The sequence below is a fragment of the Drosophila arizonae genome, chromosome X (genome assembly GCF_054131065.1).
Source record: "Drosophila arizonae isolate 15081-1271.41 chromosome X, UAZ_ARI_1.0, whole genome shotgun sequence".
Taxonomy (NCBI): Eukaryota; Metazoa; Arthropoda; class Insecta; order Diptera; family Drosophilidae; genus Drosophila; species Drosophila arizonae.
The window spans coordinates 6,794,631-6,807,119 of record NC_142927.1 but is presented as its reverse complement, the minus strand read 5'-3'; the positions used below and the strand labels follow the sequence as shown (position 1 = coordinate 6,807,119).

The 12,489-nt window shown below is 39.8% G+C and overlaps 1 protein-coding gene and 1 long non-coding RNA gene across 5 annotated transcripts in view; one reads left to right on the top strand and one right to left on the bottom strand.

Annotated features, from left to right (window-relative positions):
- dnc (phosphodiesterase dunce) overlaps positions 1-12,489 on the bottom strand; it is a 234,362-nt gene that overhangs the window by 213,906 nt on the left and 7,967 nt on the right. The window lies entirely within an intron of this gene.
- On the top strand, positions 4,629-5,950 carry LOC149267837 (uncharacterized). Its single transcript, XR_016271390.1, has 3 exons — positions 4,629-4,751; positions 4,824-5,128; positions 5,216-5,950. It is a non-coding gene; the product is annotated as an uncharacterized LOC149267837 (long non-coding RNA).

Below are 12,489 nucleotides of genomic sequence, written 5' to 3'. Positions count from 1 at the left end.
AAAGCATTTGTCATTTCATTAAATATACTTTCAGACTAAATATTTTTCTATTTTTAGTTAGACATAACATCATTGCAATCAATTTATCCGCGAGATAAATCTTGTTTAAATAAACTTTGTTTTACAGTCAACTTGAGTAAGCTACGTTTCTTGCAGACAAAATTTGTTTAGCATGAGGATAAACTTCGCTCATGATGGGAATATATTTTGCAGGGGTTTCTTCCAGTAAATCATAAGAGCTATGTAGCTTTCTCTATTTCAAAATTAAGCACGTGAACAAAATATATTTAACATGAGAATAAATTTAGTTGCAACAAAATAATTAAAAGCAGACTATAATTTATTTATTATTTAACATGAGGATAAATTGACTTAGCTCTTTTAGAGCCATACAGAAGCAGTAATTAGAGGCAGCAATAAATTTAACTTGAAGTTAAATTTCATCATACCATTTCACAACGATAGCAATTTAACTGGGGAATAGATAAATTTGATTATTCCATTTCACAACTATGGCTGCATACAAAGCTAAATTTGTAGCTTGTTTTTCAGACTTGTAGCTGAGCTAATTGCTTTTTGGTAAGTAAAGAATCTTTTGTACCTTTGTACTATTTTCTGTAGCTCTTTCGCTGTTAAGTGCATGTTAATAATGGCTTAATAATGCCAAATCTGTTAAATCGCTGCCAGCAAAAAAAAAAAACAGACTTTTATTGAAGCTAAAACTCAACCGACTTTCAGTGCGCAACTCCTTACGCGCTTGACAAAGGACGGTGCGCGAGCTCTACGCCATTCAACTTGCAGCACAAACTTGGCCAAGTATATACCATATATACACAGCTATATACATCAATATATATGTAGGTATATATATTTATGTATGTATAAGCTGAAGGGTCACTTCCTGCCCCAGTTTAGCGTGCAACTTGGGTGCTTCGCTGAACAGCTCTTAAATGGCTTTTCAATTGCATTTGCCTGCAGTTGGCCGTGGGCAAGTTTAAAGAGCCGCAACTTGACATTCGGACACGAAACATGATGGCAAATAGAGTGAAACAAGTGGAGCTAGCAAAGTGAAGGACAAACTACAAGATATTGTGCCACATATATGGGTAGACCATCTGGTATTTTATGTACTCGTAGGCAGCTTTCCCAGTTGTCGCATTTTCGAATTTATGTTTCATTTATTGGCGTCTGGCAACGTGTTTCCAATAAATTTACGTTGCACGACAAAGAGAGGCCATCGCCGTGAATACTTTTCACATATATGTATATACATATATACACATATATGCATAGATATACATATATGTATATGCTTTCATAATTTCAACATTTTCATTGGCAATCATAAATTCTATCAATAGATGCGACCGCCGCGATTCTCGTGCGTCATGGCTAGCCGTCAACTTGTTGCATGTCCCGAGAAATTTTTAATTAACTTGAGGCCGCTAATTTCTGTTAAGCATGCATACATATACATACATACAGTTTTCTAAATTCTTGATATACACAAATCTATATACATATATGTATATATTTAAAAATTTACAGTATGTATATTGAAGTTTATGGCTTTGGAAACAGCAATTGACAAGCCAAATGCTCCGCCAATGAAAACAGACCCAAAGAACACACAGACAGACAGACAAACCGACAGATGGACAGAAACACGCCAGTTGATAGATTTACGATCCATTTGTATTTCATTCGCCACTCATATAAATACGCTTTCCTCTCACTCTCAATCAAGCCAACTGTACATTTCGTAGTTTAGAAAGTAATAAACTTTCTAAAGGCTTTACGAGTATTATTGAATAAAAGGTTTGCGCATAAAACTCGACTAATTTATGTGCTTGGAAGCTGGATAGGGAAGCCGAGCCGAAAGAAGAATTGCTAGAGGATGACAAAAGAACCGAAAGATTTATGGAACAACAATACCCTGCAAAATGTTCACGAAATGAGAGTAGACGACTAAGCAATGAGGTCTACATTTACCTGAATGACTCTGAGTGGCCTTGATAGAGTTGCTAGAGTTGGACAATAGAATGAGAGAATGAATGGCTCTGCGATACCCTGTAAAATGTGTGATAGTGCTGGATTAAAGCTAAAGAAATGGGTGATGAGAATATAAATACAGTTTGATATTCGGTAATATAAGTTTTTGCTATGCCCTGTAAACAGTTCAGCCTGTCTTCAGCGAGACTTTGGGTAAAGCGGCATAAGTATGATATACTGTACAATATCCTGTAATGAATTCTACAAGTATTTAACAGGAATTTTAGCATTGCTAGAATAAGGTAGGAGATCTAATATCAGATGCATTAACGATACCTTGAAAATAGTTTGAGATATGAGAATATACAATTTAATATATGAGCATATACCACACTATAATACCCTGTAAGTACCTCTGTCTGTTTTTGCTAAAATTGAAAAATACAGTAGAAGAAATTCTATTGAATTAAGTATGAATGAAAGCATGTGAGCTTACAATACCCTGTAATCAGTTGGATATATAAGAATATACTACCTTGTGATACCCTGTAAAAAGGTTATATCTTCCTGTATTCCCATATGGATATGATCAAAATTAAGCCAAAACATACAAAGGAATAGAGGAATGCAAAAGTCGGGAGTGCGTGACTATAAAATACCCTAAGCCCAAAGCAAAGTTACAATTACCAGCATTCTACTCACACTGATCGACAGGTGTGCCTAGATAAGCCTACAATATATAAACATATACTCTGCCACACCTCCTACTATCTGTAATTCCATTTTCAATCAGGCCCGGGTATAAAAGTAGTTGGGAAAACGGCTACAAACTTTACAAGTTGATTGTGGACGTGTGGGATATAGCTTGATTTGGATTTACGCCTTTGCTCAACTTGTAAGCACTTGAGCCGCATACAAAGTGTTTGCCAGCTATCGGATATTGGCTTTATCTGTTGACTTTGCCTTTGCTGCTGCTGCTGCTGCTGCTGCTGCTGCTGCTGCATATGGCAACCGAGTGCTTAATGGGATTTGCGATTGTGGCAGGGCGATGCAATTAAAAAGCATTTGCACCGCAATTTGATTTCGGTTTCGGACACAGCAACAAACAGAAGGACAATTACAAATTCCATAGAATTTGCTGTGTTGAACACTTTTTGTTATCCTGTGGACATCCTGTGGACATCCTTGGCAGCTGTGGCTGTTGGCACCTTTGCCGGGCACATTGACTTGCTAATTGCTGCAGAGATGAATGCCGGATGTGGACGCGGATGCGGATGCGGATGTGGATGCGGATGCAAGGACCTGTTGTGAGCGAGATATTGCAGCATTGTTGTTGCTTTTCGGGGCTGGCTTCAGCTCGAGTTCTGTGAAATTGTTGCGTAAGTTGCAGCTTAACAGCACAGATGAACAAACTCAATTGTCAATGGCTAAAAAGCCATGTATACATACATACACACATACATATATGTATATAGTATATCGTTTGTGCTGGCAGCATTTGAATCAGAAATAAGCTTAACGAACAGAGCCTGCGGCCGCCCATAAAATAGAAGACAGATTCAATATGCCCAAATCCGCAACGGGCTGAGGGGAATGGGGCTATAGCAATGGCAATAGCATTTGTATTGGCATTGGCATTGGCAATGGGTGTGCGAGGGGGAGTGGGAATGGGATATTGATATTGCGTCGGCTCGAGCTTAACGTCAGGTCAGATCCTTATGAAATTTATCCAACTGTTGCGGAATAAATTGCCAAGGCAATGCGACCTCCACTCTGTCGCTTTGTTATGCAAGCAGAGGAAAGCAAAAAATGAGAAAGAAAAGAAAGAAAGCCGCCTATGGCCTCAGCGAGCACAATATATCTGTTCTAGGAACTCAGCCATATATACACATTCATTCATCTGCGCATTCAATGCGTATATATAAGTCGCTCTCTCTCTCTCTCTTTCTCTCTCTCTCTCTCTCGCTCTATCTCAGACAACTCGGCTATAAAGGCCCCAAGCACAAAGCCCAAAATCACATTGAATACGCTAAGCGTGTGCACTGCAAGAAATTAATGTGGAACTACAAGCAAACAAAAATCTGAAATTATGGCACTTGAATCTCTGGAGACTGGATGTACTTTCTTCATGAAACTTTCAGATTGTGATTATATCATGGATATGTATGTATTTGCCAAAGCACAAATCTCTAGTATTTGAAATAAAATGCATATAAGTACACATATCAAATTTGGATACTCTAGCTTTAAAGATGTAGGAGATATAAATTTATTACTGCTTTTCGATAATGTTTTTAATCGATAACAAAATAACGGGGCAATTTATCGATATTTAAAGCAAAACTCGATATGCTCGTGCTATACACGGACCTAGGAAAAAATTTCAAGTCTCTAGCTCTTATATCTTCTGAGATCGACGCGTTCAAACATACGGACAGACGGACAGACGGACATACGGACGGACGGATAGGGCTAAATCAACTCAGCTCGTCGCCCTGATCAAGAATATATATACTTTATGGGGTCTGCCACGCCTCCTTCTGCCCAATTCCCTAATGAATAACGAAATGATTCCCTTTACAAATTCATCAAATATACCCTGAGTACTACATCGAATATTTCTCTCAGTGTCAATTCGAGAGCAACATATTCAAATAAATGTCAAGCATTTGATTCCATTTTATTTTCTGATTATATTACTTCAGAACGATTAGAAACCAAATTCTTGCTCATCTCCCAGCTCAAGCTAGATAATAGATGTAAGCTAATATCTATTTATTTGTTCTCTTGATACCTTAACCTCTTCATATGTGCTTTGCCCTGACCACAAGCCCGTCGATAAAACTGAGTCGTCGAGGGTCTGCAATGCATCATCAATGTAATTGATTAATTCAATTGCGATAATTTTATTTTGGTATTTTATTAGCCATGCCACACGAGCGCCTCGTTCTCGCTCTCTTGGCCAACAAACAGCAGCCAGCTTATTGCCAATTAAATTAATGCCAATTTAGCCAACAGACCAGCTCGCAGCAGCAGCTAATTGAATGCATATGTGTGTAAAAATACGACAGAGACGACAGCTACGGAAATATGCAGCGTACAATGCTCAACTTAATTGGCTTCATTGCAAGCTAAGGTAAGCTAAGTGAACAGAAGCTGTTGCTGTTAGACAAATCCTGTAAATTTCATAGACTTCTTGTTCTTGCTGTTTACATTGTTGAAGCATTAACACGACTAGGGAATACTCAGACTAAGGCTAAGTTTGCGGAATGAAATCATTTTAGCGAGCTATTAATATTGATTTAATTGGGAGTGATCGACTATGGAATACTTGGACTGAGGCTAAGTTTATGGAGTGAAATCATTTTAGTGAACAATTAAGACGGATCTAGTGGGCAGTGACCGACTAGGAAATACTCTGACTAAGGCCAGATCTATAGTTATTCTTGCACATCTTGAAGTTTATGGAATGAAATAATACCAGCATACCACGTTAAGAGTGATTTAATGGGGAATGTCCAACTGCCAAATACTTGGACTGAGATGAATCCTCTTGGGAGTAGGTAGTGCTCGACTAGGGAATGACCTGTCTTGGGTAAAGCCTAAAAGTGAAAGTAGTTATTCCCACTCAAGTTAACAAATGGAAGTCATTGAATCGAACAAGGCCGAATGATATAGTGGGGAGTACCCGACTACAGCATATTCTGGCTTGGGTAAAACCGATAAGTAAGAATAGCTACTCCTGCTTGATGTTCAATTTGTTAGCAGCTTCAAGTCATAATTATTTAATCGAAGAAAGAAGAGTGAAGGGAGTGCACAACTAGAAGATACCCGGACTTGGATAAATGCCAGCAATTGAATGTTTATGCTTGTCGACTTTTTCTGGTTGCAGGTTGTCAAATTGATATTATTATGATCTAAACATACATAAATACATATTCTCTAAATACCTGTTCCTAATGGGTATCAAAATGAACTCTTTAATTAAAGGAAAATCAGAATACAAATCTGTAAAATTTGATAAGGATATATCCAATTTCAACAAAGTCTCTCCATATATAAGATATTGATTTTCAGACAGATGAGAAAGTCAATTCAGCTTTCCATACTAAATAGCTATATGAAAGTATATAGTACTATTTATAAGGTGAATGTGACTCTGTTTCCCAGCATCGCTGACCTTTCGCTAACCTCGAAAACCTGTCTGCAAGCCCAGCTATAAATGCCTGAAATATGCAATTCAAGCAGAAATTTGAAAAACATTTTAATATATATCGTTCCGCTCACTTAATCACTTAAGCCAGCCCCATTCGCCTCGGCCGTTGAGTGCAAATATTTTTGGCTTCTGGTGAAACACTTATGGTTTTACACAATTTGGCGCTGGATTATATGAAATTGCTGTCGGCTTGGATACTGTGACGAGGCTCGTGTAGGCCGCTTTTAACTTTGATATCCGATCCATCTTTATTATCGCTCATTAAGCAGAGGACGGCGGGCAGCGGGCAGCGGGCAGCAGGAGGCGGTCGTGCGGGCGATTGTAAGAGGTCGAGGTAGAGGCAAGGTCAGACGATGCGGCACTTCAAATGACGCACAAAGCTAAAAGCCAGTTGACAAAGGACTAAACCAAGATTTTATACACACATACACACATATGCGTGCGTGCGTGTGTGAGCAGCTCTTTCTTACGCATTTGCCATTCACTCTTTGCTTTCCGCTTCATTTGCCTTACAAACACCTTTGCCACATTGCTGGCTCGACACGTTTTTGCTTTTGCTGCAAAACGCAAACCTTCGCCCGTTGCCTTTTTTTTTGATTTTATTATTATTTGTTGTTCTTGTTGTTGTTGTTGTTGCTTTTCTTATCACTCCGCCACGGAACGTGGCCAGAGGAGCAACGCCCACGCACAGTTAAGAGATTTGAGCGCTGGCTCTTGGTAAGTTGAGTTGGCGTCTAAATGAAATCGCCCGGCGGCCGCAGCTGTCGCCCATTTTCGGCACAATGACAACATTGAAATTTGGAAAAATCATTTTTCGCCGCAGTGAAGGATGCGCAGGAGCACGACAAGATGCCAGCACAAAGACACACACACACACATACACAGACAGACAGACAAAGAGAGAGAGAAAGGGAGAGAGAGATGTTTTTTACTTGGCACTCGAGGCGCCTGCTAAGCGCCTAATGACGCTTATTTGGCCACAGTCTCACCTGCCCACGGAAATATGAAAATATGGAGCTGCCACGCCCATCAGCAGCATCCACTTTGGGCATTAGTTTGGCAGTAACCAGCAGAAAGAAATTGCTTGAAATTAATTTGCATGCGGGAGCACAGGCGCCGCCCTTACAAAATAAGACCTCATTAAATGCCCTGCCAATTAATGGGTAAGACGACTCTTGGCATTGACTGAACGGGGGCCCGATCAAAAATAAAACACAAGGTGGTGCAAGGTCTAAGCAGACGTTTTGAATCGATATTTCGAACTGAAAGATATGAAATATCGAACGTAGAACATAGAAGAGAAACGTGGTACCCAAATGAAGCAGAGCTGGAACAAGTCTTGAAAAGCTCTCAGAACCTAAATGTCAAGGCCTGAAACAGCGATTGAACGGGACTTTACACCCGAGCTAAAATATTGAAACAGACTGTATCGAAATCTCGAAAGAATAACTCTAGAATTACTCCCTCACAAAATCTCAAACCCAAAACCTCAGAGAGAATATAATATGCAACCTCGACTGATCATCAAATATTAGCTTAGGCCTCGAACCAACAAGCTTAACCTATGCCTGAACCCAAATCAGCAATCCGATTTCTCTTGAAATATCAAGACTGAACAGTTATTTATACGAAATCTAAATCTAAACTCCAAATCTAAATCTGGAATCAAAATTTTAAATCTTAAATCAGTAATCTAAATCTATATCTATATCTAAGCCCAAGACAAAGTATCGAAGCGCAATGAGACCACGTGAAGGGCTCAAATTAGAAAGCTGTGAAACCTTGAACCAATTAAGAAACCATGAATCTAAATCTCTCAAAGAGAATCTTCAAGCTCAAACCTATAATTAAAATGTGAATTAAAATTTTGATTCGAAATATTGAAGCAAAGTTTTGGTGTCAGCAAAGTTTCAGGCGAATACGAATATAGAGAAATTTTATATGTAAAATATGCTGTACAGCAAAACTTTAGCATTTATTATTAATGTTAACAGCACTGTTTAGCTGCCAGTTAAATTTAACCCCAAGTTAATTGAATAACTTAACACAAGGTCTCTTTTTGTTGATTTCTACAGTCATTAAACCGAACTCTTAGCAAACTTATGTTCATACTTAAACTCTGAGAGACCCAAACAACTGTTTCCCACTTAAGTTAATATACATTCGAGCCAAGAGGCAGAGCATTTGCGCGTTGAGAGTGTTGTAAAGTTTGTTCAGCTTTCAATTTCATATTTTAATTTATATTTTTGGAGCTTCCTTAGAAGCCAAATTATGCATGGCAACTAAAGCGAACAATGGCAAAATGCTTTAATCCTATGGACGTTTAATCAAGCCCGCGCAAGCAAAAGGTGGAAGAAGGTGCAAGAAGGTGAAAAAAGGTGGAAGGTGGTGGCACTGGCAGGAAAAGCGGGCAACCGGAAAAGCAAGGCAGACAAAAGCCGCGCGTCGGCAATTACAAAACATTTTGCATTTTACTGTTGAATTTTCAATTGGCTCGGCTATGAATTTCCATTTCTGTCGCCCGTTGCTTACCTGTAACCTGTTGCCCTCTGCAGGCATGCTCTGTCTCGCTCGCACTATGTCTCTCCCTCTCTACCTTTCGCTCACAATAAGCAAGAGAAGTAAATCAAAGCAAAAACAGAAACAACAGCTAACAAAGAAGCAGAGAATGTTAGAGAGAGAGAGAGAGAGAGACTGAGTGAGGGAGTGCGAGTGAAACTCGTGAGGAAAGGCAGAAGACAGGCGAAGCAGAATTATTTAAAGCGCTTAATAAATAATCACATTTGCATTTTCACTTGTTGATTTTGGCCAGGACCTGGGCCAAGTGCCACTGAGTTGTTTTTTGGCTTACTGATTTGTGAGCTTTTCTGCTGACTTCGACAACACACAAGCACACCAACACACGCGCACACACACACACACATACACACACACAAATGAGTCCTTGAAATGTGCGCGCTCAGCAGAGGCTGGCACCAGACATCGACATCAACATCGAAATTAGCCTTAGAACTTTGCATCGCCCCACGACCGGCAGCTGGCATCGGAGGCGGCCCCAAGTTCGGCCCAGCCATGCCAAATGCACTCAACGTTTTGTGCGTTGTCATTGGGAGCTAAATAAATTGAAATTAGACGTTGTCAGCACAAAAGCCAAAAGTGGCGAGAGCCAACCAAGTTGGCAACACAACATTGGGCATGGCCCTGGCCCTGGCCCACGGGCCTTTCCCACTCACTCACTCTCCCTCTCTCCCTCACACTTGGCCAAGCTCTTGGCACGGAGCAACATTGCCTGGGCGTCTTCAGTGGGTGCGGCCTGTGCGTGGCCAACAGCATGGCTTATACCCTGTAGTTTGTTGATAAAGGAGACCATCAGTCCTATAGACTGAATGAATACCCTAATCCAAAACCTATGAAAGTCAATTGAAGCCGTAGAAGGACATTGCAGCCCACAAACACATATATATCCTTTACATAATCAATAATGCAATAGCGTTATAATAATAATTCATCAATCAATTTGGTCTATGCCTGTCTGCCCATCTATAAAAAACCAGCTCGATCTATCCGCCTTTGCATCCGCCTGTCTAACTATCATGTATCTGTCGGATATCCATTAGTTTATCCGTCTCTCCACATTTCTGTTTCGCCACCTGTCTATCAGCTGCCCGTATGTATATCCGTCTTTCTATCCTTCTGTTTATCCAACCAAGCGTCTTTTCTTCTGTCTATCCATCTATCTATCAATATTTCTATTCTTCTGTCACTGCCTCTAACATCCTTCTGTATATCCGTGTGTATATCCTTCTGCTTATCCGTCCGTCTATTCTTCTGTCTATCCGTCTATCTACTCTTTCTGTCCTTCTGTCTATCCTTTCCTTCCGCCTATCTATCCTTCTGTCTTTTCTTATATCTATCCATCCGTCATTCCTTCTATTTACCTTTCCGGCTATCCAACTATCAGTATGTCTATCCGTCTTTCTTCCTTTTATCCTTCTGTCTATCCAACTGTCTATCCGTCTATTTATCCGTTCGTCTATACGTCTGCCTATCTGTCTGTCTATCCGTCTGTCTATACAGCTGTCTATTTCATCTTTTCTTTCTCCAGACTCTCCAATCGTTTATCTGAGCATCCACCCAAGGTCTTATTTAAATCGATATTTATCGATACACTGAAACTAAAACACAAAGTGCACTTCACTTTCTACTCAGCTATCCGCTAAGTAGTTCACTCCCGTCTAGACCATACTTATTTATTGTTCATGTGCTTTTAGTTATTCCTGTTGCTTTTTCTTGTTTGCTGTCGCTGCAACTTGGCCTGGTTCGCTAGAGTTGGTCCAATAACTTTGTTATCGAAACTCGCCAACGGCAACCAAACACTCACATTTCACGTTCTCAGTCTGCATACTTGCGTGTCTGTGTGTGTATGGGTGTGTGTGTGTGTGTGGGTGTAGCTGTTGAAACACTTCACTTGACTGCAGCTTCTGTTGCGCTCTTACCTGTCTGCACATTCTGTCGCACGCAAAATGGACGGCAGCATTAATTACACAACGAACACTGAACAGGAGCCGCCAGCATGCAAAATGCAAACAGTGTTCGATAGCACTTCGAATTGTAAGCGAGCATTCGACGAACACTCGCTCAACTCCAAATAGAAATTGCGACTGGCAATAAATTGAATGAAACTCGAGAGCATTTGAATATGAATAGCCCTAAAAAAAAGGCGTTGGGGAACAGCAAACTGTTTGCCAAAACACTTGCAGCTGAACATATGTATTCGATGTGACAAAGTGGGGCAGACAGCATTTGCAAGGAAATTTGAGAACTGATACAAGTAAAGAAAACTTTTCCATTGGTGACAGCACACACGCAGGCTTATTGGTATCACTCAGAATCGAATAGAGGGGCGTATATATTACATTTGTAATTTATATATATGCGTAGATGTGTATAGATCCATAAATTCATATACGCATCCATTCATTCACTCATTCATTCATATATTCATTCATTCATACATTAATTCATTCATACACTCACATATTTATACATTCATATATTCATTCATACATTCATATACTCACATATTCATACATTCACACATTCATTCATTCATACATTCATACATAAATTCATTCATTCATATATTCACGCATTCATACATTCACACATTCACATATTCACGAATTCATTTATTCAAACATTCATACACTCACACATTCATTCATACATTCTTACATTCATACATTTATTCATTCACACATTCATTCATTCATTCATTCGCACATTCATATATACATAAATTCATAATCCATAATTCACACATTCGTAAATTCATACACTCAGCATACATTCATACGCTCACACATTCATACAGTCATATAGTTTTACTTCCCGTTCTGTCGCGTAATCGCCTTAAATTGACTGCATATCGAAATTCATCGATTTTAAAATAAATTACTCTGGAGTATAAATCGATGATGCTTAAAGTCTTAATGCACACACACACACGCACTCACACAGAGACAGCTGAGGTTAAGCATCGCTTTTGCTTTCCATTTGACATGTTATTTAAATTATGTTAATTAACAGCTGTTAAATAATATATCCCCAGATGCTGTCAACGTGCCAAGCACAGCTTAATTAGTGTGAACGATGGCTGTGCTAATGCGAAAGCCATTAAAATATTATTAAGCCAAGTGTAAGTGAAAAGCTTAGCACACAGACAAATATATAGATATCGATACTTAGCCACAAATACACTCACACATATGTATGTAGACGGCATGTAATCAATCAAAGTTTGGCAATCTAACTGTTGAGCCTGTTGGCAATTGCGGCGAGCGTCTGCCTGACCCCACAGCGCCAGCCAATTAGCCCAGTCGAGGCGCAAAACTTTTGGCCAAAAGTAAAGGTAAAAGTTTGCTTTTCGCTCAAATAGTTAACAATAAATGTGAGCCATGGCCCAATTATTGTCTGTATGTATGTGTGTGTGTGTGTGTGTATGCTTGGAGGAGAGCGTGGGGATATCATTCGCTGATCATGTTGCATGGCCTGATGTAGCATCTGCTAATTGATACGCATACGCCGTATATGCCGGCCGTATATGTACATGCTGTGCAATCCAGTTGGCAACTGCTGGAATTAAGTTATATGGCCATAAGCGCATTAAATTGCGGCCCACAGGCAACGCTGGCTATGACGCCAACAGCTGGGCGGCAACACCTGTAGCATAAATTTCGCATCCTCCATTGCACAATACCTTGCCCACAGCGAGAGCTACA